The 27,383-nt window shown below is 37.8% G+C and overlaps 1 protein-coding gene and 1 long non-coding RNA gene across 17 annotated transcripts in view; both read left to right on the top strand.

Moving 5' to 3' along the window:
- ASPP (Ankyrin-repeat, SH3-domain, and Proline-rich-region containing Protein) overlaps positions 1–27,383 on the top strand; it is a 504,012-nt gene that overhangs the window by 114,208 nt on the left and 362,421 nt on the right. The window lies entirely within an intron of this gene.
- Positions 1,041–2,792, top strand: LOC137247071 (uncharacterized). Its single transcript, XR_010951770.1, has 3 exons — positions 1,041–1,822; positions 2,108–2,191; positions 2,255–2,792. It is a non-coding gene; the product is annotated as an uncharacterized lncRNA (long non-coding RNA).

Raw genomic sequence — 27,383 nt, 5'->3', positions numbered from 1 at the left:
GTTTTTTGAAAAAAGGTTGGAAAATACAGCGAAATTGATGAAGAGATAACATAAACTGCCAGCAGCTGCAGTAACATTTATGGTACCTAGCCGACGAACTGGTCGGATTATCAGCTTTATTCCAAGAAAGCGAACTATGAAAACAAATTGAACATTGCGAATAAGATATATGTCCCTGAATCAATAAGAATTGTTAAAAGTAATGCCAATTTACTGAGTGATGAATATAAATTGGCAGTCTTTGTTAATAGTGGAACAATGCTCTTATTTACTAAGCTAAACATTAAGCAAAGTTTTTCAAAAAACACCCAAGTTAATGGGAACATGAGTCAGAGTTAAAAAAAAGGCTAGAACTGTGGTTTATAAAATCAAATTGGTCAATAACATCACCGAAAGAGGTGTTAAACTTATTCAAGATTTTAACAAAGTCATAACAAATGATGAGGAGGAAAAACAGTTGCTGCAGATTTTAGAGGCTAATCACAGACAAGTTCCGACTGAAACAAAAACAAAAAGGTCGATTTAGAAAGCCTAAGACGATTTCTGTCTATTTCCAAAGGCAAAATATAAAGATTTCATTTTGATAATTTGTATTCCTTATAAAATGTACTTATTTTCAAAAACATTCTTAATTTAAAATAACCAAATTAATTTAGGTTTTTTTATAATAACTTTTCTATTGTTTTTTTTTTTTCAGAAATTGTAGAAAAATTTACGTTTCCATTTGTTTTAAACAGCATTGAGCACTGTCTTCTAAATGAACTATGAATATGCAGTTATGATTTTCCTATAATATTTTGAAACACCCTAGGACCTATAAACATATAAGCAACATATAAGCAATTAAAAGAAATATTTCCTTTGAAACAGAATAACAAATAATTTTACAAATATTATACTTAATTATCTTGACTTTGTTATAAGGTAGAACGAACACTGTTTGTTCACCTGGTTTTGAAAATTTCTGAAACTATAAGAAAGGTATAAATAGTGTTCATTTAAGCACTTTAAAACTAACAATCGGCGAAAGAAGTCACAAACTGCAATCAATTTACGGAATTATTTTGCGCTGCTGTTTGTCCTTTAAAGCGGTGTCAATTCACAGCCTCGCATTGTAAAAGCCCATCTATTTTATCATTACATTATGCTTTGAAATATTTTTGCGTTGGCTCTTTGGTCAATATGGAAAAAGTGATAACAGCTGCGCATTGCCAGAAAGTTTTAGTTGGTGTAACCATGACAAACGGTGATGGACAAAAGCGCAATGTTGATCACAAGACGTCAGATATTGATATAGGTGAAATTACAGTGAGTTCACCCTTGACAGTGAAACAAATTGCGCTTTCCAGTACTAAATTAAAGAAAGGCATACAAGTGCGAAGAACTCGAGATAAAGGGTGAACTCACTTTAATTGCACCTATATCCATATGTGACGTTTTGTCATCATCATTGCGCTTTTGTCCATCACCGTTTGTTGTGGTTACACCAACTAAAACTTTCAGGCAATGCGCAACTGTTATCACTGATTCCATATTGACCAAAGAACCGACGCAAAAATATTTCAAAGTATAATTAAATGATAGAATATATGGGCTTTAATAATACGAGGCTGCGAATTCAGACCACTCAAAAGGGCAAAGAGGAGCGCGAAATAATTCCGTAAATTCATTGCAGTGTGTGATTTCTTCCGCCGATTGTTAGTTATAAATTTTTAAAACAAGAAGACTCATCCGGACCCATCTTTTTTATAGTTTCCGAAATTTTCAAAATCGACGAAGCCACAGTTTTCGTTCTCCCTTATAACAAAGTCAATATAGTTAAGTATGTTATTTGCTAAATTGTTTGTTATTCTATTTCAAAGGAAATATTTCTTTTAGTGGCTTATATGTTTATATGTCCTAGGGTGTTTCAAATATTATAGTAAAAACAAAATAGCAAAATCATGGGTCATTTAGAAGGCAGTGCTCAATGCTGTTTAAAAAATGGAGCGTAAATTTTTCTACAACTTCTGAGAAAAAGAATAGCAAATTTAATATACAAAAACCTTAATTTATTTGTTATTTCAATTTAAGTATATTTTTAAAAATAAATATATGGTTTCTGCAGGCTTTCAAAAACGGCCTTTGTTGTTGGTATATTCGGAACTGGTTTTCCTCCTCATAATTTGTTATGACTTTGTTAAAATCTTGAGTAAGTTTAATAAATCTTCGGAGATATTATTGACCACTTTGATTTTATTATCTATACTTCTAGCCTCTTTTTTAACTCTGGCTCCTGTTCCCATTAACGTGGGTGTTCTTTTGAAAAAACAACAGCATTGTCAATTCACATTCATCACTTAGTATATTAGCAATTCCTCTAACCATTCTTAGCGATCCAGGGACAGACATCTTGTTCACAATGACTTTGTTTATATAGCTTATTTTCCTGGAAAACTGTGACACTAACCCCAATACGCTTAGAGCAGGGTAGGCAGAAAGGGACCTCGAGAACCTGGAACTAGCATCAAATTACGAGCGTATAGACGTAAAGGCGGCGGTGCTGGTAGCGTACAATCAGTTCAATGATGCTGCTAGCCCTAAAAATACCCATAAGACGCTGCCAGCAGAGGAGGTGGAAACGGACTTCCAGAGCCTGCGATCAGCTGTGAAAATCCATTGTATGAGCGCAGTGGCGGAGAATAAGAAGAAACACAAACATCTCAATGGCGCTGCGATTCTTACAGATTAACCTCCAACACAGGGAAGTGGCGCGAGCGAGCTCCTTCTGACAAGTGATAGAACGATACGAGTACTGAGTGAGTAGTACCGATACTTTTCCAAAAATTACTCGATGTTTTTTTCCAAGTACTGAGTAAAGTATCGATACTTTACCTCGAAACTTTTCCCCTATACTTTACCAAGCGCTTATGGTCTACATGTTTAAGATCGACAAAGTTCAGTCCAATAACTCCATAACTTGAGCATAAATTGAGATCGTTTTTGGCATAGGTAGAGTGGGAGACGATTTCTGCATATGGTGGTAAAAGAAAACTATGTGTCTATTTTCCAGAATCACAAACTCCAACAAAGGTATGGAAATTAGTTATAAAGAAATAAATGTAATGCACGATAACCTCTGAACAGATTTAAGGCCGAGCTTGTCTTCCAATTTTGGGCGTGCTCCTTTTTAATTTTTCACACAAATTGGCGGGACAGAGCCTACTTGTTTTATGCCGACTCCGAAAGGCATCTGCAAGGTAGACGAGTTTTCACTGTGAAGCTTTCCAAGGCAGAAGGGTAAACCCCTACGGCTACGGCAATGCTCAGTACATACTCCTGGTGCTCCTTTCTCTTTTTATACTCAGCTGAGCAGAGTTCACAGAGTATATTAATTTGGTTCGCATAAAGATTACGGGGTATCAGCATAAACTAATCGAGATAGATATAGATTTCTATTTATCAAAATGATCTGGGCGAAAAAGGAAATTCATTTTAACATGTCCGTCCGTCCGTCTGGCCGTAAACACGATAACTTGAGTAAATTTTGCGGTTTCTTTATGGAACTTGGTATGTAAGTTCCTGGGCACTCATCTCAGATCGTTATTTAAAATGAACGAAATCGGACTATAACCACCCCCACTTTTTCGCTATCGAAAATTTCGAAAAACAGAAAAAGTGCAATAATTCATAACCAAAGACGGATAAAGCGATGAAACTTGGTAGGTGGGTTGACTTTATGACGCAGAATAGAAAACTAGTAAAATTTTGGACAATGGGCGCAATACCGCCCACTTTTAAAAGACGATAATTTAAAAGTTTTGCAAGCTGTAATTTGGCAGCTGAGTATGTAATGTTCGGTTACACCCGAAGTTAGTCTTTCTTACTTCTTTTATGACCACTCTATGCAATGCAGTTTTAATTTGCATTTGGTGTAAGCATGTTATGCTAAAGGGAATAGTGCTCCAGTAACATTCCATTTTATATAAAACTAGCGTACCCTCGCCCGCTTCGCGTGGCGATAAATTCAATGATTTGCTGAAAGAGAATAAAATTAATACGAAACAAAGCAAATTCTTTGATACAATTTCATTCGAACTTTATTGTAACACTTTTTGGTAGTCAACATTTTTGGTTTTCCCATCTTTCGCGTAATTGAATAATGGCGATGGTTTGCCTAATCGTGAGCAAGCTACATACAATTCTCCATGAGAAAAAATTGGGTATTATAAATTAACACCGTACATTTGTAGAGACTGTCCTTGTGCCTTATTAATTTTCATAGCGAAGGCAAGGCAAATAGGGAACTGCAAACGTTTGAAATCGACTGGTAAATCCGTCGAAATCAGTGGAATTCTGGGTATCAAAACGTCTTCTCCTTTGTACTTCCTTTCAAAATTGTTGCTTCGATAACGTTACCCATTAGCTTCTTCGCAGCGAGTCTGGTAACATTGCAAAGCCGTGGCACAGTAATCTTAAAAATAAATAAATGTAAGACGCGATAACCTACCGAAGAAATCGAAGGCCGAGCTTATCTTCCAATTTGCGTCGTGCTCCTCTTGATTTTCCCTACAAATGCCGACTCCCAACGGCATCTGCAAGGCAGATGAGCTTTCACTGACAGCTTTTCATGGCAGAAATACACCCGTACCGCTTGCCAAACACAGCCGAGGGGCGACCCCACTAATTGAAAAATCTTATTTCTAAAATTTTGACACAGTAATGTTGCGCAGCATAATAATCGGTGCTCCAATTTATAATCGTAAATAATGAGGTGGTACGCCTGGCAAATCGAGTGAGTTTAGGAATTCTGTTGGATAATTTTCGACATCATCTTGATTAGTAATAGTGTCCATTGACTTATATGCAACTATGTCACCAGGTATTTGATCCATAATAGCCGCGTTTATATCATTGATGTCCTTATTTTGCCGAGCTAAAATTGCTCTTTCGCTGAGCCAATCCTAGTTTTTGTAATGTTGAACTATGTTTTGAAATACACTCTGTATCAATGCCTCTTTAGACTGTGAAAAAGTGCAGAAATTGTTAGGCAATATAACCATTCCTTTTGGATCGACAGACATTTGGCCATTTCCGATTTTCAGTAATTGCTGTGAAAATTCAGCTGCTGACGAATCGTTTTGTAGTTGAACACGTACTTTTGTAGTAAGAGTAAGCGTGTTTACGTGTCTCCATAAATACGATGATTTTAAACATGCATTGATTTCATCTGCAGCCGTGGATTTTGGGATCACAGGTAATGTTTGCCTGAAATCTCCAGCCAATAAAATCATGGCACCCCCAAAGACTGTTTGGCTACCTCGAAGATCTTCCAAAGTTCTATCAATTGCTTCCAACGATTTCTTGTGTGCCATAGTGCACTCGTTCCATACGATGAGCTTACATACTTTAAGAACTTTTGCCATTCCAGATGTTTTCGAAATATTAGGTGTTGGTGTTTCATTTACCTGCATATTCTAAGGCAACTTTAATGCAGAATGTGCTGTGCGACCGCCTTCCAGTAATGTAGCCGCAATTCCGGAAGAAGCGAGTGCCAATTCAACGTTATTATCTGATCACATTGTTGCTAATATCAATGAAATCAAAAAGGTCTTGCCTGTTTCCCCTGGAGCATCCAAGAAAAACAATCCACCAGTTCCATGGCTAACATTATTCATGATTGTATCATAAACATGTTGCTGTTGGTCATTCAATTTCGTTAAATTTGATGTTAAAAATGTGTTTAGTTCATTACAATCATAATGGTATTCACGCTCCAGTTCTCGATTGAACATATCATGCATTGGACGATTTGCTACTGGCATGCCCAATTGTTCTAACGATTTGTTTCACATCGACAAACAAATGTCGTCAATCCTTGTCAATGCTTCATTGTAAATTTCCAGTGTGAATTCCAACTCATAATTTGCAGTATTTCGATGCATTTGGTTTAAAATATCATCTGCCATATAATCTTTGAAATTATTCCATAATTCCAATGGATTAGATGGGGAGCACATTGCAATTATTATCGAAAATAATGTCCGTATTTGATGTGGACGGGCTATTACAGCTGAAACGGCAAGCGTATCTTCCCAATGCTTATCATCCTCCAACAAATTTAATTGTTGACATGCTTCACGACATGTAGCACACAATTAACCACTAATTGTTCTTAAAGCTTGGAATGATGTTGGGCCACGAACATTAATTAACAACAATCGCAAGTAAAAACACTCAGTATTATTTGGATGAACTGAATAAATGCGTCCTAATGCATCTGTTGAGAAGATATTAGGATGACCTTGAACTGGTTTTCCTTGTTTTCGCCTTTGAAATTTTTTCCTGGATTAATCCCATGTGAAATATTGTGGCACTTCTGCATATAGCAATGTTCTTGCAAAATCGTCCGATTGACATAAATGAAAAGAGGCAGTCAAAGTTGTAGACGGTGCACTTGTTGCTCTAAGCGCTGCATTTTCAGGAGTAAAATAAACATGTTGGCCATTTTCAAGGTGAACCGCTAAATGAACGACAGTTGGATGTCTTTCGTGTTTTGGGAATGAAAAAATTCGCCATATCGCTTCGTTACTGCTTATATAACGCCCCATTTGATATTTTTTAAACTCATATGTGAATATTGATACCCATAATGTAAAAACACATCCTAAGGTTATTCTGATCCACGTGTTGGGCAATATTTTGAGACCCTAGTCACCCATATGTATGAAAATTACCCCCTGCTAAAGCACTCATCACCAGCTTTCATTTGATACCCATATTGTACAAACACATTCTTGGAGTACCCGGGTCCACACTTTGGCCTATATCTCGAGACCCTAGTCAGCTAGGTGTACGAAAAGTACCCCATATTAAAGTACTCATCAGAAGCTTCCATTTGATACCCATATTATACAAACACATCGTAGGGTTATCTGGGTCCACGTTTCGACCTATATCTCAAGATATAATAAATTTTTTTTTTTGCGAAAAACCTTTCCCCAATTTGATCCCTATAATATGCAAAAGAACGAATAAAATTGGCCTCGTATCGGCAGCAAAACATGGACAGGAACGAACATCATTTCATTTTTATATATATAGATATAAATACAAGGCGTGATATACCTCTAAAGAGAATTTAGGCCAAGCTGCTCCAATTTCCAATTTCGTCCAATTTTTTCCTAAAAATTTGCAGCACTATATATGTGTGTTTTACGCCGACCCCGTATGGCATTTGTAAGGCAGACGTGTTTTCTATGAGAAGTGTTTAATGGCAGAAATACAATCAGAGCCAAGTAGTTGCCAAGTTGAACCCAGTATCTTCGGTATGGTAGGCAGCGCACGCTACCACCACACCCCAACAATTAATTTCTCTAGAGTTTTAAGAAAAAAAGATGCCCAACTAATAAGCCTGATTTCTTGCGGGTGAAGATGACTGGATCTTCCTGCTTCCGGTACGATGACTTTTCGAGCCATTGTTCAGTTTTATGCAACCCTCAAAGATTGTTCTAAGCCATTGTACAATCGTTCCACATGCAACATAGCTAGATCCAGTGATTTGAACTAGGCAAAAGACGTTGTCGCAACTCGACTCTCACACCCGCTCTCTGAGAGCACAAATCAGCCTGAAGGAATACAGGAGCAGTGGGAGCATATCTCCAAAGCATTTCGTACTGCCGCCGAGGAAAAAATTGGTTACCTGGGGCTACGAAAAATAACTGGTACGATGAAGAATGCAACGTAGCAATAAAAAGAACAGACGCTGCCTACAGGGCTACTTTGGAAGGGAGCGCAACAAGAGGAGTGTGTGAACGCTATCGTGAGTTGAAAAGGGAAGCGATACGCCTTTTCGGGAAGAAATAAGTAAGGACGGGACTATCTTCGGCTGTGCAAAGACTTCATACCTTTCATGAATGGGGATGAACAATTATCTTATCCCGTTCGTAATCTCTAAATAATCGGATGTATAAGATAAGAAATATATAGTGAACAGATGTACATACCTAAACACTTTTTAAGATAAATATAAAATAAACAAGTAGGGAAGGCTAAGTTCGGGTGTAACCGAACATTACATACTCAGCTGAGAGCTATGGAGACAAAATAAGGAAAAACACCATGTAGGAAAATGAACCTAGGGTAACCCTGGAATGTGTTTGTAGGATATGGGTATCAAACTAAAGGCGTTAATGAATATTTTAAAAGGGAGTGTGCCTTAGTTCTATAGGTGGACGCCTTTTCGAGATATCGTTATAAAGGTGGACCAGGGTTCACTCTAGAATACGTTATAAAGGTAGACCAGGGGTGACTCTAGAATTTGCTTGTACGAGATGGGTATCAAATGAAAGGTGTTAATGAGTATTTTAAAAGGGAGTGGGCCTTAGTTCTATATGTGGACGCCTTTTCGAGATATCGCCATAAAGGTGGAACAGGGGTGCCTCTAGAATTTGTTTGTATGATATGGGTATCAAAAAAAAGGTGTTAATGAGTATTTTAAAAGGGAGTGGGCCTTAGTCATATGGGTGGACGCCTTTTCGAGATATCGTTATAAAGGTGGACCAGGGTTCACTCTAGAATGCGTTTGTACAATATGGGTATCAAACGAAATGTGTTAATGAGTATTTTAAAAGGGCATGGGCCTTAGTGCTATAGGTGGAGTTGTATATGTGGACCAGGGTGACCCAGAACATCATCTGTCGTATACCGCTAATTTATTTATATATGTAATACCACGAACAGTATTCCTGCCAAGATTCCAAGGGCTTTTGATTTCGCCTTGCAGAACTTTTTCATTTTCTTCTACTTTATATGGTAGGTGTCACACCCATTTTACAAAGTAATTTTCTAAAGTTATATTTTGCGTCAATAACCCAATCCAATTACCATGTTTCATCCTTTTTTTCTTATTTGGTATAGAATTATGGCATTTTTTCATTTTTCGTAATTTTCGATATCGAAAAAGTGGCGTGGCCATAGTCGGATTTCGACCATTTTTTATACCAATACAAGGTGAGTTCAGATAAGTGCGTGAACTGAGTTTAGTAAAGATATATCGATTTTTGCTCAAGTTATTGTGTTAACGGCCGAGCGGAAGGACAGACGGTCGACTGTGTATAAAAACTGGGCGTGGCTTCAACCGATTTCGCCCTTTTTCACAGAAAACAGTTATCGTCCGAGAGTAAATTTTTGTTCGACTTACCGCATTACAAGTATCCTAGACAAATTAAATGAAGAAGGGCGGAGCCACGCTCATTTTGAAATTTTCTTTTATTTTTGTATTTTGTTGCACCATATCATTACTGGAGTTGAATGGTGATATAATTTACTTATATACTGTAAAGATATTAAATTTTTTGCTAAAATTTGACTTAAATTTTTTTTTTAAAGTGGGCATGGCCGTTCTCTGATTTTGCTGATTTTTATTAAGCATACATACAGTAATAGGTGTACCGTTTTTGCCAAATTTCATTATGATATCTTCTACGACTTTAAATTACCTTCTTTTAAAAGTGGGCTGTGCCACGCCTATTGTCCAAAATTTTACTAATTTTCTATTCTGCGTCATAAGTTCAACTCACCTACCAAGTTTCATCGCTTAATCCGTCTTTGGTAATGAATTATCGCACTTTTTCAGTTTTTCGATATCGAAAAAGTGGGCGTGGTTATAGTCCGATATCGTTCATTTTAAATAGCGATCTGAGTGCCCAGAAACCTACATACCAAATTTCATCAAGATACCTCAAAATTTACTCACGTTATCGTGGTAACGGACAGACGGACGGACGGACGGACATGGCTCAATCAATTTTTTTTTCGATACTGATGATTTTGATATATGGAAGTCTATATCTATCTCGATTCCTTTATATATGTACAACCAACCGTTATCCAATCAAAGTTAATATACTCTGTGAGCTATGCTCAACTGAGTATAAAAATAGGTAGGTACTTTGTGTAAGGATGCAAAGTTTCAGGTTTTTTGTGGTCTGCATGTTAAAACTATGACTACGAATCACGTATTTCAACAATATATGACGTAAACGTATGTAGACAACAATGTATGCTATATACGTAACAATTCGTTGAAATTTGAAGCCTCTTGCTCATAAAATAGGGCAGTAATTACGAAAAGGTTCTTATCTCAACAACCAGTTGTGGGGATATATACTATATATACGACCGATCTTTTTCAGACAACAATGTGTGCAATATACGAAAGTATATGGTGAAGTTTGACGCTTCAATCTGATAAATTGAGGAAGGTATGAAAAAAATCCTCTTTTTATGAAAAATCGTTTGTATGGAGGATATATGCTATAGTGGTCCGATCCGGCCGGTTCCGACAAATGTCTAATCGGACACCCAAATACACCCGCTCACAAAATTTTATTAAGTTATCTCAAAAATTGAGGGACTAGTTTGCATACAAACAGACAGACGCGACAGACGGACATGGCTAAATCTACTCAGCTCTTCATCCCGATTATTTCGGTACACTTAATTTTACCAAAAAATACGGCGACAGACGGAAGGTTTTAAGACCGGGGAAAACTCCTGTAGGAACGAAAACGGCGACCTTGTAACTGATGTCCAGATAGTGCTTAGATTAATGAGGGAACACTTCTCTGCTCTTCTAAATGGAGGCAGCGATTTACCGTGCAGAGATGACGAACCCGAACCCGCAATCGATGATGATGGAATATATGTCCTCCCGCCCGATTATGACGAAGTTAGAATAGCAATAACCAGATTGAAAAACAACAAGGCCGTGGACGCTGATGGATTGCCTGCTGAGCTATTCAAGTACGGCGGCGAGGAGTTGGTAAGGCGCATGCAGCTGCTTCTTACCCAAATATGGGCGGACAAGTGCATGCCCGACGATTGGAATCTAAGTGTTCTTTGTCCAGTCCACAAGAAGGGGGATACTGCAAAATGCACCAACTATCGTGGAATAAGCCTTCTTAATATCGCATATAAGGTCCTTTCAAGTGTATTGTGCAAAAGATTGAAGCCCACTGTGAACCGGCTGATTGGACCTTATCAGTGCGGCTTCAGACCTGGTAAATCTACCATCGACCATATTTTCACAATGCGCCAAATCTTGGAAAAAATCCGTGAAAAGAGAATCAACACACATCACCTCTTCGTCGACTTTAAAGCCGCCATCGACAGCACGAAAAGGAGCTGCTTATATGCCGCTATGTCTGAATTTGGTTTCCCCGCAAAACTTATACGGCTGTGCAAAATAACGTTGAGCTCAGCTCAGTCAGAATTGGGAAGGACCTCTCCGAGCCGTTCGAAACTAAACGAGGTTTCACACAGGGTGACCCCCTATCGTGCGATTTCTTTAATTTGATGCTGGAGAAAATTATACTAGCTGCAGAACTTAACCGCACTGGAACAATATTATATAAAAGCAAGCAATTACTGGCATATGCTGATGACATTGATATTGTAACGAATTTACTGCAAATCCTCTTATTTGCTCTTTTGCTAAGTTCGTATTACTAAACTGTTGCATAAATAACTCCAATATTGAATAATGGAAAAATGGCCTTTATTAAAGTACTTCACAATAACACTTATACTTTGCAACTAGCTGGCTTAATAACCAAAATGACTGATAGCTTAAATGAAACAGATCTATTGCCCGACAGATAGCGTGCTTAACTGAAAACTGCTTGTAGCGCCTCTACCGCTGGTGCTTTTATACTCTGTGATTTCCTCGTGGCATCTTCTAGGCGCTTCCAGAATTTACTTAGTCACCGCCATATAATTATAACTACAGATGCACGTATATAGCTTCTCATATGCTTGTATTTGTGAGCGACACTTCCCCAATTACAATTGCATACTTTTGGGAGAATCTCAGATATCTGCATGTGTTTGTGCATACTCTACAAGTCACTTGTCGACCCGTCCTGCTATATGGGGCAGAGGCATAGACCATGATATGCGTAAACAGACTGAAAGAGAATGTCAATAAAACGAAATTTATGGTTATATCTAGACGCAATTTTCAAAACAGTGAGCTACAAAACTTAAATATAAATAATCAAATCAATTAGTTATTGAAAAAGTCACACCATAAAATACTTGGGAATAAAAATAGATGATAAGCTGAAATTCAACGAGCACGTGGATTATACGGTAGGAAAAATAGCGGAAAAGTTATATTTTACAAAACGAACCGGCAGATATTTAAATAGAAAGTATAAAATCATCGTCTATAGATCTATAATCGAACCTCATTTTATTTATTGCCCAACTATATTTTTCATCTTGCGAGATAGTCAGATATACAAGCTACAAAAGCAACAGTACCGAGCTACGAGATTCATTCTCAAAAAACGATATGACACACCTATGGCTTAGCATTAGACAGCAACTTTTTTGTTATACCATGAAATTTATTAAAAACATAATAGAAGGAACTTTGCCTGCGTATTTGAGGACTAATATAAAATATGTAAAAGATATGCATTCTGTAAATACTCGTAATAAAAATGATTTTAATCTGCCGGCTTATAAAACTGAAGCAGACAAATGTAATCTGTATTATAAAGGTCTTAAATCTTATAATGAACTACCGAATGATATTAAATCATGTCATTCCAATAAATTTAAACAAAAATTGTACAATTATTGCAGAACACTACCAATTTAGTGCTGGACATGCGGGCTTCCATAGCATCGATAGAAGTGCAGCGGAAACTATTCTGCTATGTGGCGCCAAGACTTCCAAGCTCTTGTACGCATACAAAAAAGGTTGCCGAAGCACATACTGAAACGCATCACTCGATTAACTCAGTGCATCACCGTGCAGAAGTTGCCTTCGCGCTTTACTAACATGCGTAAAATGCCTACATACTACACTAGCACAACACTTTGTTCGCATGATCTGGAAGTCTCCCATCCATAGTACTCCAAGGTAGGACATAGATGTAACTATTCTAGATTGCATAGTCCAGAAGACAATTATAAACATGTAAAATAGATTTAAGTTAGGCTTAGGAAAGCCGTAATAAATAAATACATTACATTACATTATATTATATGATAACGGCAGATGAAGCGGCTTTGGGAGTGTTCGAGAGAAAAGTTCTTCGAAAGATTTATGGACCTCTACGCGTTGGCGATGGCGAGTACCGAAGAAGATTTAATGATGAGATGTACGAGCTCTACGCAGTCATCCACATAGTCCAGCGAATTCAAACACAGCGGCTGCGCTGGGTAGGCCATGTTATGCGAATGAAAGATGATGCTCCGGCCAAGAAAGTGTTTCTATCGGAACCCGCCTATGGAAGCAGAGGTAGAGGGCGGCCCCCACATCGTTGGAAGGGCCAGGTGGAAAACGATTTAAACTCCCTTGGTGTGACCAATTGACGCCGGTTGGCGGAGCGAAGGAGCGACTGGCGCGCCTTATTGGACGGCCATAACCGTTTAGACGGTTAAGCGCCAAATAAGTAAGTAAACTAAAAGACGCTGTTACAGAATTCTTCAGCATCATATCCTGATGGAACCGTCTGACTATCAATGTGTTACCATTTCCCGTCCTCCTTTTTCATCAGTTCCTGGACTTTATCTATCGTTCGCTTTTTCCACGAAGCCCTGTTTGACCTGCTGATTTCATGTTTAAATATCCCCACCAAATATATTGTAAGGAATTTACTTGCAAATCTCTTATTTGCCCTTCTGCTAAGTTCGAATAACTAAATTGTTGAATAAATAACTCCAATATTGAATAATGGGAAAATGGCCTTTATTAAAGTACTTCACAATAACACTTATACTTTGCTTACTTGCTTAATAACCAAACTTATTGGTAGCTCAAATGAAATTCTACTATCAAAATAATACTGCTATTGCTCGTTAGATAGCGTCTGAATCGAAACTTCTTGACAACTCAAATCAAACTGAATTCCAGCGCCTCTACAATTGCCACCTTTTATACTCGCATCTTCTAGGTGCTTCCAGAATCTAATAGTCCAGCAGCTCTCAAACTTCTCAGCTGTAACTACAATCTCACAATTTTATAGTTTTTCTCATTGCATACTTATAGGAGTATCTCAGATATATGCTTGTGTTTGTGCATTGACCCTCCGCTGCTCGTATACGTACATGGTACATATGTGTAGGCGCAATTATTGTTTCGTTTATGTAGATACATAATGATTGATCTATGGATGTGAATTCACGTCACTGCTTAGCATCGGCTTAGAGACGATAGCATCGCTCAGTGTTGCTAACATTCGTTACAATATATTCTTCCAGCAATCCTCAAATTCCGTAACATTTCCAGTTTGAAATTGAATTGAATGAACAGAAGCCGTATAGAACTCATTAAATTTTTCGAATATGGAAAAGATGAACGGACCCTTAGGTTGGGTAAGGTTAGGTTCAAGTGGCCGCCGTCCGCATCGGAGCGGCTTACCTAGGCCTTTATAGGCCAATTGTGAAACCACACGGATTTGTTCCTACTCTCCTAATCAAACCACTTCGTTGAGTTTGTGAAGCTAACTGGGCGTCTTGTATTGACCTCAGCTATATCAGTCAGATCTACATGAAACATCTTGCCCATGAAACCTTGCCTTTTTCTACCGAGCGCTGGACATTCGCAAGTAGATGCTTAACAGTTTTAAGCTCTTCTACGTTGCCGCAGCTTCTACAACATTCATTAAATGGAGCGCCAATCCTTTCCGCATGCGGTCCAATACAGACGTGACCAGTGAGAAGACCCACAACTAAGGAAAGATCCCTCTTACGGAGGGTTAGAAGCTCACACGATCTCTTCTCATTCCATTTTGCCGTGTGGGATCTGATGCTTCCACCTAGCTTTTGCTTCCATCAGAAGAGCCTCCTTTATCTTTAGCTTGCAGGTATAGCGAAAGTGGAACGGAGGTACCCTTTATTGCAACCTCACCCGCCATCTCATTACCTGGTATACCTCTTTGCCCCTGAACACATACCAGATGCAGAGTAAATTATTCAGGCATCACGTGATCTGTGGCAGCCTACTACAGTTTCATAATTAGTTGTGACGGAGTCAAGGGCTTTAAGCGCTGCTTGACTGTCTGAGAAAATATAAGTATGCTTCTGAGAGACTACCTTCTGCCTTAGGTAGTACACAGCGTCTTGTATGGCCACAAGATCTGCCGAAAATACGCTACAGTGATCCGTAAGGCGAAACGATCTTTGTATGTCCAACCGTTCCGAATAGACACCCCCTCTGGCCTTGTTATCCAGTTTAGATCCATCTGTGTAGATCTGAATGCTATCAGTGGGCCGATCTGGGTCATTCGCCCACTGTTCCCTCTCAGGGATTAATATCTCTTATCACTTGTTAAAGCTGCTATATGGTTTGCAAAAATCTATCCCTGCTGGTATGCAAAATTTGTCGAGAATTTTGGTATGGTTACAGTGAGACCGTGTGGTCAGTTTCGTCATCCTTATAGCTGCACATTCTCCATATTTTATGCCTATTATATCTATGGGTAGTAGGCTCAGTATTACATTCATAGCCTCCGTTGACGTTGTGCGGATGGCTCCGCTTATCCAATGCACTATCATAGGGGACATACCCCATTTCCGTCCAATTGCCCCTGTACATGTGTAGTGGGCAACCGTGGCCTTACGGACACGTTCCCTGGTGTTTTGTGTCCAATCTGATTTCTTATCAAGTGTAAGCTCTAGATAGTTGGCGGACTCACTTTTCTTAAACGCTGTGTTTGCAAGCACCGGAGTTGGAAGAGGTAGTATCTTATAGTTCCTCGTAAAGAGCTCCAGCTCCAGACCCTTAAATCCACAACAAATTAACGCCTCACTTATACTTAACACAATATGCTGATTATGTTAGCCCACTTAACTTCGAGCAGTGTTGCAACTCTGGTTTTATGGCAGTATACAATAGATCACATAATTACTTTGAAAACAAATAGAATTTAATTAGTGGGGTACGTGTACTTTTCCGTATTTACTCTAGTTTTATGAGAGTATACAATCGATCATATAATTAGTTTGGGAACAAATATAAGTTAATTAGTGTGGTCTGTATACTTTTCCGTATTTAATCTTTAAATATGCGATCATGGTATAAATACCATATTTCAACTGTGAAAATACATGTACGTATTAGGGTGGTTCAAAAATTTAAAATTTTTTTAGAGACCTAGCGACTCTCCTATTATGTTACATATAACAAAAAAATAAACTACGCAAAATTTCAGAACTGTAGAATATATGGAAGGCAGTTCTGTAAAACTTTGATTTAGAAAGTTTTTTTTTTGTTTTCAGGATTCAGAAGTTAAACATTCTAAGCTTTTTCAGCATAAAATTACTGAATTGTAAAATTGTTATAAAGCTTCAAATATAAATTTTGGAGTAAAGCACTAGTCCCGACTAAATATACGACGGATTGGATTGAAAAACTATAAAGTGTACGTTCACACTGGCTACTTTTAAAGAAAAATAAAGCCTATTGGCCGAAGAACAAATGATCGTTTTATCGCAAGACAAAGTCTCGCGGTAGGTGTGCCTGTCGTAAGAGGCGACTAAAATACCAAACTGATTCAAGGGATTGTGTAGCGCAATATATAGCTTCTCCATCCCAATTGTCAACCTCACCTATCCGTGGCGAATCCTGTTTCATTAACAGCTGAGGCTCTGGCGACCACAAGTTCCTCATGGCACCAGGGAGTGGGGAGGGCGTTATTTCCTAGAAGGTTTAATGTGGTCATATAAATCGTTCCTGAGATGGTCGAGCTAGAACTTCAATGGTGCTTTGTTACCGGAACTTACCGGATCTATATCCGGCAAAGGACCATCAATATCGATAGCATTCCCCAAAGCCTTCGGGGAGTGTATCGTTAATACAACAACACAAACAGTATATTAAAAAGCAAGGAGGAGCACCAGAAAGATTTGAAAAAGAAGAAAAACAAAGATAAATGCCGGATGCTGCTGCAAAATCTACGTCTTCTTCTATTAGTATACCCGATGTTGACTTAGATGATAGTTCAAGTGTTAACAGCTATACAAAAATGGTACTGATGATGAATTATGTATATCAACCTTCTTCCAAAAAAGAATTTGAAAAAGTTGTATTAAGCAAGAACGAAGATGTTTCTGTACCAAAGGTTTAAAACTTTTTGACATGAATGTGCTTCATACCGGAATAAAGTTTTCGATCATGAGGCTGTAAAGGCCGAGCTTCAATGAAGGTTTTCAGATAGATGCGTTCAACGCAATTTTATGCCATAATCACGCAAGACGTTGCGTTGCCAATATAAAGAAACTTCAAACTTAGCAATTGAAACATATTTCGTTTATTTGAAAAGGAAATTTCCCGAAGCACTGTTGGCACATTCTCACTATGAAACAAAGAGACTTGCTAACATACATATTTTCTCTCCTATTCATATGCTATAATGTAGTTTTTAACGATAAAAACCGTAGAAAATTATAACTGAGAAAAATAATTCCACTTGCATAGTGTGAAAGCACCCTTAGCCAAAGCAAGTGTCGAATTCTTCTTCTTATGCTTTGCATGCAACAAAAGTTGGAAGTTGGCTACTTTTTCATATAAGATGGTGCGAATGTCGCTCGATCAACAGTTCTAAATAAAAATACGTGCAATATACTCATCGGGCATAAGATTTCGATAAACGTATCTATACGAAAAACTGCGAAATTTTGCCTGCAATTTTAAGTTCTCAAAATGTGGATAGGCAACCAGTACTAGTTTCCTTATCTGATGAAAATGAGAAATTGCTGGGGGTGCCAAAAACTGGGTAGTGCAACATTTTAGGAAACTGGAGATGCAGTACTTAAAACTCTTATGACATGGGATCTCGACGATAAAGCAATTGGTACTGGCTTCAATACAACAGCATACAATAATGGTATCAAGAGTGGTGAATGCATTTTCATTGAAAAATAGCTGAATAAGGAACCTCTATGGTTGCCATGTCACCATCACATAATGCCATTGGTTTCGAGTATTTTTTTTTTTTAATTTTTCTCCTGCAGAAGCTGTGTTAAGAAATAGTTCAATGGAATCTTTGCTACATAATCTTAGTAAGAAAGGCAAGTCTCGATATGACTACTTCCAACTTATTGAACTGACGAGGTTAGTGTTGGGGCAACCTATATGAAAAGTTGATTGGAGAGCACCTGGTCCTATAGATAACGCTCGTAGGATGGCAAAGCATATAAATTATTTCTTGTCATGCGCGTTACCTTTGGACATATTTATCCATTTTGAAGCATTTTTGTACGTAAAACGCTAGGTATAGACTCCAATCAGCAGTAACACAGCCTTAAGTGGCCTAGTTTTTTGAAAAAAGGTTGGAAAATACAACGAAATTGATGAAGAGATAACACAAACTGTCAAAAAAGCATTGCAGTAACATTTATGGTATCTATCCGACGAACTGGTCGGATTATCAGCTTTATTCCAAGAAAGCGAACTATGAAAACAAATTGAACATTGCGAATAAGATATATGTCCCTGAATCACTAAGAATTGTTAGAGGTAATGCCAATTTACTGAGTGATGAATATAAATTGGCAGTCTTTGCTAATATTGGAACAATGCTCTTATTTACTAAGCTAAACATTATGCAAAGTTTTTCAAAAACCACCGAAGTTAATGGGAACACGAATCAGAGTTAAAAAAGAGGCTAGAACTGTGATTAAAAAATCAAAGTGGACAATAACATCGCAGAAAGAGTTATTAAACTTATTCAAGGTCTTAAAAAAGTCATAACAAATGACAAGGAGGAAAAACTGTTGTTGCGGATTGTAGAGGCTAATTCAAAACAAGTCCCGACCGAACCAACAAAAAAGGCCGTTTTAGGAACCCTACAGAAACCGTCTACTTCCAAAGGCAAAATATAAAGATTTCATTCTGATAATTTGTATTCCCTATAAAATGTACTTATTTTCAAAAAGATTCTTAATTTAAAATAACCAAATTAATTTAGGTTTTTTTATACTAAATTTTCTATAGTTTTTTTTTTTTTTTCAAAAATTGTGGAAAAATTTACGTTTCCATTTGTTTTAAACAGCATTGAGCACTGTCTTCTAAATGAACTATGAATATGCAGTTATGATTTTCCTATAATATTTTGAAACACCCTAGGACCTATAAACATATAAGCAATTAAAAGAAATATTTCCTTTGAAATAGAATAACAAACAATTTAGCAAATAACAAACTTAATTATCTTGACTTTGTTATAAGGTAGAACGAACACTGTTTGTTCACCTGGTTTTGAAAATTTCTGAAACTATAAGAAAGGTATAAATAGTGTTCATTTAAGCACTTTAAAACTAACAATCGGCGAAAGAAGTCACAAACTGCAATCAATTTACGGAATTATTTTGCGCTCCTGTTTGTCCTTTTAAGCGGTGTCAATTCACAGCCTCGCATAGTAAAAGCCCATCTATTTTATCATTACATTATGCTTTGAAATATTTTTGCGTTGGCTCGTTGGTCAAAATGGAAAAAGTGATAACAGCTGCGCATTGCCAGAAAGTTTTAGTTGGTGTAACCATGACAAACGGTGATGGACAAAAGCGCAATGTTGATCACAAAACGTCACATATTGATATAGGTGAAATTACAGTGAGTTCACCCTTTATATCGAGGTCTGCAGTGAAACAAATTGTGCTTCCAGTACTAAATTAAAGAAAGGCATACAAGTGCGAAGAACTCGAGATGAAGGGTGAACTCACTTTAATTGCAGCTATATCCATATGTGACGTTTTGTGATCAATATTGCGCTTTTGTCCATCACCGTTTGTTGTGGTTACACCAACTAAAACTTTCAGGCAGTGCGCAACTGTTATCACTGATTCCATATTGACCAAAGAACCGACCCTAAAATATTTCAAAGCATAATGTAATGATAAAATAGATGGGCTTTTACAATGCGAGGCTGTGAATTGACACCGCTCAAATGGACAAAGGGGAGCGCGAAATAACTCCGTAAATTCATTGCAGTTTGTGACTTCTTCCGCCGATTGTTAGTTATAAATTTTTAAAACAAGAAGACTCATCCGGACCCATCTTTTTTATAGTTTCCGAAATTTTCAAAATCGACGAAGCCACAGTTTTCGTTCTCCCTTATAACAAAGTCAATATAATTAAGTATGTTATTTGCTAAATTGTTTGTTATTCTATTTCAAAGGAAATATTTCTTTTAGTGGCTTATATGTTTATATGTCCTAGGGTGTTTCAAATATTATAGTAAAAACAAAATAGCAAAATCATGGGTCATTTAGAAGGCAGTGCTCAATGCTGTTTAAAAAATGGAGCGTAAATTTTTCTACAACTTCTGAGAAAAAGAATAGCAAATTTAATATACAAAAACCTTAATTTATTTGTTATTTCAATTTAAGTATATTTTTAAAAATAAATATATGGTTTCTGCAGGCTTTCAAAAACGGCCTTTGTTGTTGGTATATTCGGAACTGGTTTTCCTCCTCATAATTTGTTATGACTTTGTTAAAATCTTGAGTAAGTTTAATAAATCTTCGGAGATATTATTGACCACTTTGATTTTATTATCTATACTTCTAGCCCTTTTTTAACTCTGACTCCTGTTCCCATTAACGTGGGTGTTCTTTTGAAAAAACAACAGCATTGTCAATTCACATTCATCACTTAGTATATTAGCAATTCCTCTAACCATTCTTAGTGATCCAGGACAGACATCTTATTCACAATGACTTTGTTTACATAGCTTGCTTCCTTGGAAAACTGTGACAATAACCCCAATACGCTTAGAGCAGGGTAGGCAGAAAGGGACCTCGAGAACCTGGAACTAGCATCAAATTACGAGCGTATAGACGTAAAGGCGGCGGTGCTGGTAGCGTACAATCAGTTCAATGATGCTGCTAGCCCTAAAAATACCCATAAGACGCTGCCAGCAGAGGAGGTGGAAACGGACTTCCAGAGCCTGCGATCAGCTGTGAAAATCCATTGTATGAGCGCAGTGGCGGAGAATAAGAAGAAACACAAACATCTCAATGGCGCTGCGATTCTTACAGATTAACCTCCAACACAGGGAAGTGGCGCGAGCGAGCTCCTTCTGACAAGTGATAGAACGATACGAGTACTGAGTGAGTAGTACCGATACTTTTCCAAAAATTACTCGATGTTTTTTTCCAAGTACTGAGTAAAGTATCGATACTTTACCTCGAAACTTTTCCCCTATACTTTACCAAGCGCTTATGGTCTACATGTTTAAGATCGACAAAGTTCAGTCCAATAACTCCATAACTTGAGCATAAATTGAGATCGTTTTTGGCATAGGTAGAGTGGGAGACGATTTCTGCATATGGTGGTAAAAGAAAACTATGTGTCTATTTTCCAGAATCACAAACTCCAACAAAGGTATGAAAATTTGCTATAAAGAAATAAATGTAAGGCGCGATAACGTCCGAACAGATTTAAGGCCGAGTTTGTCTTCCAATTTTGTTCGTGCTCCTTTTTAATTTTTCACACAAATTGGCGGGACAGAGCCTACTTGTTTTATGCCGACTCCGAAAGGCATCTGCAAGGTAGACGAGTTTTCACTGATAGCTTTTCATGGCAGAAGGGTAAACCCCTACGGCTACGGCAATGCTCAGTACATACTCCTGGTGCTCCAGGCCTTTCTCTTTTTATACTCAGCTGAGCAGAGTTCACAGAGTATATTAATTTGGTTCGCATAAAGATTACGGGGTATCAGCATGAACTAATCGAGATAGATATAGATTTCTATTTATCAAAATGATCTGGGCGAAAAAGGAAATTCATTTTAACATGTCCGTCCGCCCGTCTGCCCGTAAACACGATAACTTGAGTAAATTTTGCGGTTTCTTTATGGAACTTGGTATGTAAGTTCCTGGGCACTCATCTCAGATCGTTATTTAAAATGAACGAAATCGGACTATAACCACTCCCACTTTTTCGCTATCGAAAATTTCGAAAAACCGAAAAAGTGCAATAATTCATTACCAAACACTAATAAAGCGATGAAACTTGGTAGGTGGGTTGACTTTATGACGCAGAATAGAAAATTAGTAAAATTTTGGACAATGGGCGCAATACCGCCCACTTTTAAAAGACGATAATTTAAAAGTTTTGCAAGCTGTAATTTGGCAGCTGAGTATGTAATGTTCGGTTACACCAGAAGTTAGCCTTTCTTACTTGTTTTATGACCACTCTATACAATGCAGTTTTAACTTGCATTTGGTGTAAGTATGTTATGCTAAAGGGGAAAGTGCTTCAGTAACATTCCATTTTATATAAAACTAGCGTACTCTCGCCCGCTTCGCGAGGTTACAAATTCAATGATTTGCTGAAAGAGAATAAAATTAATACGAAACAAAGCAAATTCTTTGACACAATTTCATTAGAACTTTATTGTAACACTTTTTGCTAGACAACATTTTTGGTTTTCCCATCTTTCGCGTAAATGAATAATGGCGATGGTTTGCCTAATCGTGAGCAAGCTACATACAATTCTCCATGAGAAAAAATTGGGTATTATAAATTAACACCGTACATTTGTAGATACTGTGCTTGTACCTTATTAATTGTCATAGCGAAGGCAAGGCAAATAGGGAACTGCAAACGTTCGAAATCGAATGGTAAATCCGTCGAAATCAGTGGAATTCTGGGTATCAAAACGTCTTCTCCTTTGTACTTTCTTTCAAAATTGTTGCTTCGATAACGTTACCCATTAGCTTCTTCGCAGCGAGTCTGGTATCATTGCAAAGCCGTGGAACAGTAATGTTAAAAATAAATAAATGTAAGGCCCGATAACCTCTGAAGAAATCGAAGGCCGAGCTTCTCTTCCAATTTGCGTCGTGCTCCCCTTGATTTTCCCTACAAATTGGCCGGACCTACATGTTTTATGCCGACTCCCAACGGTATCTGCAAGGCAGATGAGCTTTCACTGACAGCTTTTCATGGCAGAAATACACCCGTAGCGCTTGCCAAACACAGCCGAGGGGCGACCCCACTAATTGAAAAATCTTATTTCTAAAATTTTGACACAGTAATGTTGCGCAGCATAATAATCGGTGCTCCAATTTATAATCGTAAATAATGAGGTGGTACGCCTGGCAAATCGAGTGAGTTCAAGAATTCTGTTGGATAATTTTCGACATCATCTTGATTAGTAATAGTGTCCATTGTCTTATATGCAACTATGTCACCAGATATTTGATCCAGAATAGCTCCATTTATATCATTGATGTCCTTATTTTACCGAGCTAAAATTGCTCTTTCGCTGAGCCAATCCTAGTTTTTGTAATGTTGAACTATGTTTTGAAATACACTCTGTATCAATGCCTCTTTAGACTGTGAAAAAGTGCAGAAATTGTTAGGCAATATAACCATTCCTTTTGGATCGACAGACATTTGGCCATTTCCGATTTTCAGTAATTGCTGTGAAAATTCAGCTGCTGACGAATCGTTTTGTAGTTGAACACGTACTTTTGTAGTAAGAGTAAGCGTGTTTACGTGTCTCCATAAATACGATGATTTTAAACATGCATTGTTTTCATCTGCAGCCGTGGATTTGGGATCACAGGTAATGTTTGCCTGAAATCTCCAGCCAATAAAATCATGGCACCCACAAAGACTGTTTGGCTACCTCGAAGATCTTTCAAAGTTCTATCAAGTGCTTCCAACGATTTCTTGTGTGCCATAGTACACTCGTTCCATACGATGAGCTTACATACTTTAAGAACTTTTGCCATTCCAGATGTTTTCGAAATATTACGTGTTGGTGTTTCATTTACCTGCATATTCTAAGGCAACTTTAATGCAGAATGTGCTGTGCGACCGCCTTCCAGTAATGTAGCCGCAATTCCGGAAGAAGCGAGTGCCAATGCAACGTTATTATCTGATCACATTGTTGCTAATATCAATGAAATCAAAAAGGTCTTGCCTGTTTCCCCTGGAGCATACAAGAAAAATAATCCACCAGTTCCATGACTAACATTATTCATGATTGTATCATAAACATGTTGCTGTTGGTAATTCAATTTCGTTAAATTTGATGTTACAAATGTGTTTAGTTCATTACAATCATAATGGTATTCACACTCCAGTTCTCGATTGAACATATCATGCATTGGACGATTTGCTCCTGGCATGCCCAATTGTTCTAACGATTTGTTTGACATCGACAAACAAATGTCGTCAATCCTTGTCAATGCTTCATTGTAAATTTCCAGTGTGAATTCCAACTCATAATTTGCAGTATTTCAACGCATTTGGTTTAAAATATCATCTGCCATATAATCTTTGAAATTATTCCATAATTCCAATGGATTAGATGGGGAGCACATTGCAATTATTATCGAAAATAATGTCCGTATTTGATGTGGACGGGCTATTACAGCTGAAACGGCAAGCGTATCTTCCCAATGCTTATCATCCTCCAACAAATTTAATTGTTGACATGCTTCACGACATGTAGCACACAATTAACCATTAATTGTTCTTAAAGCTTGGAATGATGTTTGGCCACGAACATTAATTAACAACAATCGCAAGTAAAAACACTCAGTATTATTTGGATGAACTGAATAAATGCGTCCTAATGCATCTGTTGAGAAGATATTAGGATGACCTTGAACTGGTTTTCCTTGTTTTCGCCTTTGAAATTTATTTCCTGGATTAATCGCATGTGAAATATTGTGGCACTTCTGCATATAGCAATGTTCTTGCAAAATCGTCCGATTGACATAAATGAAAAGAGGCAGTCAAAGTTGTAGACGGTGCACTTGTTGCTCTAAGCGCTGCATTTTCAGGAGTAAAATAAACGCGTTGGCCATTTTCAAGGTGAACAGCTAAATGAACGACTGTTGGATGTCTTTCGTGTATTGGGAATGAAAAAATTCGCCATATCGCTTCGTTACTGCTTATATAACGCCCCATTTGATATTTTTTAATCTCATATGTGAATATTGATACCCATAATGTAAAAACACATCCTAAGGTTATTCTGATCCACGTTTTGGGCAATATTTTGAGACCCTAGTCACCCAGATGTATGAAACTTACCCTCTGCTAAAGCACTCATCACCAGCTTTCATTTGATACCCATATTGTACAAACACATTCTTGGAGTACCCGGGTCCACACTTTGGCCTATATCTCGAGACCCTAGTCAGCTAGGTGTACAAAAAGTACCCCATATTAAAGTACTAATCAGAAGCTTCCATTTGATACCCATATTATACAAACACATCGTAGGGTTATCCGGGTCCACGTTTCGACCTATATCGCAAGATATAATAAATTTTTTTTTTGCTAAAAACCTTCCCCTATTTCATCCCTATAATATGAAAAAAGAACGAATAAAATTGGCCTCGTATCGGCAGCAAAACACGGACAGGAACGAAAATCATTTCATTTATATATATATAGATATAAATACAAGGCGTGATATACCTCTAAAGAGAATTTAGGCCAAGCTGCTCCAATCTCCAATTTCGTCGTGCTCCTTTTAAACTTTTTTCCTAAAAATTTGCAGCACTATATCTGTGTGTTTTACGCCGACCCCTTATGGCATTTGTAAGGCAGACGTGTTTTCTATGAGAAGTGTTTAATGGCAGAAATACAATCAGAGCCAAGTAGTTGCCAAGTTGAACCCAGTATCTTCGGTATGGTAGGCAGCGCACGCTACCACCACACCCCAACTATTAATTTCTCTAGAGTTTTAAGAAAAAAAGATGCCAAACTAATAAGCATGTAATCTTGCGGGTGCAGATGACTGGTTCTTCCTGCTTTCGGTATGATGACTTTTCGAACCATTCTTCAGTTTTATGCAACCCTCAAAGATTGTTCTAAGCCATTGTACAATCGTTCCACATACAACATAGCTAGATCCAGTGATTTGAACTAGGCAAAAGACGTTGTCGCAACTCGACTCTCACACCAGCTCTCTGAGAGCACAACTCAGCCTGAACGAATACAGGAGAACTGGGAGCATATCTCCAAAGCACTTCGTACTGACGCCGAGGAAAAAATTGGTTCCGGCGGCTACGAACAAACAACTGGTACGATGAAGAATGCCACGTTGCAATCAAAAGAAAAGACGCTGCCTACAGGGCTACGTTAAACGCGAACGCAACAAGAGTTGAAAAGGGAAGCGAGACGCCTTTTCAGGAAGAAATAAGTAAGGACGGGACTGTCTTCGGATGTGCAAAGACTTCATACCTTTGATGAATGGAGATGAACAATAATCTTATCCCGTTTGTAATCTCCAAATAATCGGATGTATAAGATAAGGAATATATAGTGAACAGATGTACATACCTAAACACTTTTTAAGATAAATATAAAATAAACAAGTAGGGAAGGCTAAGTTCGGGTGTAACCGAACATTACATACTCAGCAGAGAGCTATGGAGACAAAATAAGGAAAAACACCATGTAGGAAAATGAACCTAGGGTAACCCTGGAATGTGTTTGTACGATATGGGTATCAAGTGAAAGGTATTAATGAGTATTTTAAAAGGGAGTGGGCCTTAGTCCTATAGGTGGACGCCTTTTCGAGCTATCGTTATAAAGGTGGACCAGGGTTCACTCTAGCATGCGTTTGTACAATATGGGTATCAAACAAAAGGTGTTAATGAGTATTTTAAAAGAGCGCGGGCCTTAGTTCTATAGGTGGACGTCTTTTCGAGATATCGCCATAAAGGTAGACCAGGGGTGACTCTAGAATTTGTTTGCACGAGATGGGTATAAAATGAAAGGTGTTAATGAGTATTTTAAAAGGGAGTGGGCCTTAGTCATATGGGTGGACGCCTTTTCGAGATATCGTTATAAAGGTGGACCAGGGTTCACTCTAGAATGCGTTTGTACAATATGGGTATCAAACAAAAGGTGTTAATGAGTATTTTTAAAGGGCATGGGCCTTAGTTCTATAGGTGGAGTTGTATATGTGGACCAGGGTGACCCAGAACATCATCTGTCGTATACCGCTAATTTATTTATATATGTAATACCACGAACAGTATTCCTGCCAAGATTCCAAGGGCTTTTGATTTCGCCCTGCAGAACTTTTTCATTTTCTTCTACTTTATATGGTAGGTGTCACACCCATTTTACAAAGTAATTTTCTAAAGTTATATTTTGCGTCAATAACCCAATCCAATTACCATGTTTCATCCCTTTTTTGGTATTTGGTATAGAATTATTGCATTTTTTCATTTTTCGTAATTTTCGATATCGAAAAAGTGGCGTGGCCATAGTCGGATTTCGACCATTTTTTATACCAATACAAGGTGCGTTCAGATAAGTGCGTGAACTGAGTTTAGTAAAGATATATCGATTTTTGCTCAAGTTATCGTGTTAACGGCCGAGCGGAAGGACAGACGGTCGACTGTAT

This window comes from Eurosta solidaginis, chromosome 3 (assembly GCF_040869045.1).
Source record: "Eurosta solidaginis isolate ZX-2024a chromosome 3, ASM4086904v1, whole genome shotgun sequence".
NCBI classification, from domain to species: domain Eukaryota; kingdom Metazoa; phylum Arthropoda; class Insecta; order Diptera; family Tephritidae; genus Eurosta; species Eurosta solidaginis.
Note: the sequence above shows the minus strand (reverse complement) of the source record. Positions and strands in the feature narration are given on the sequence as shown.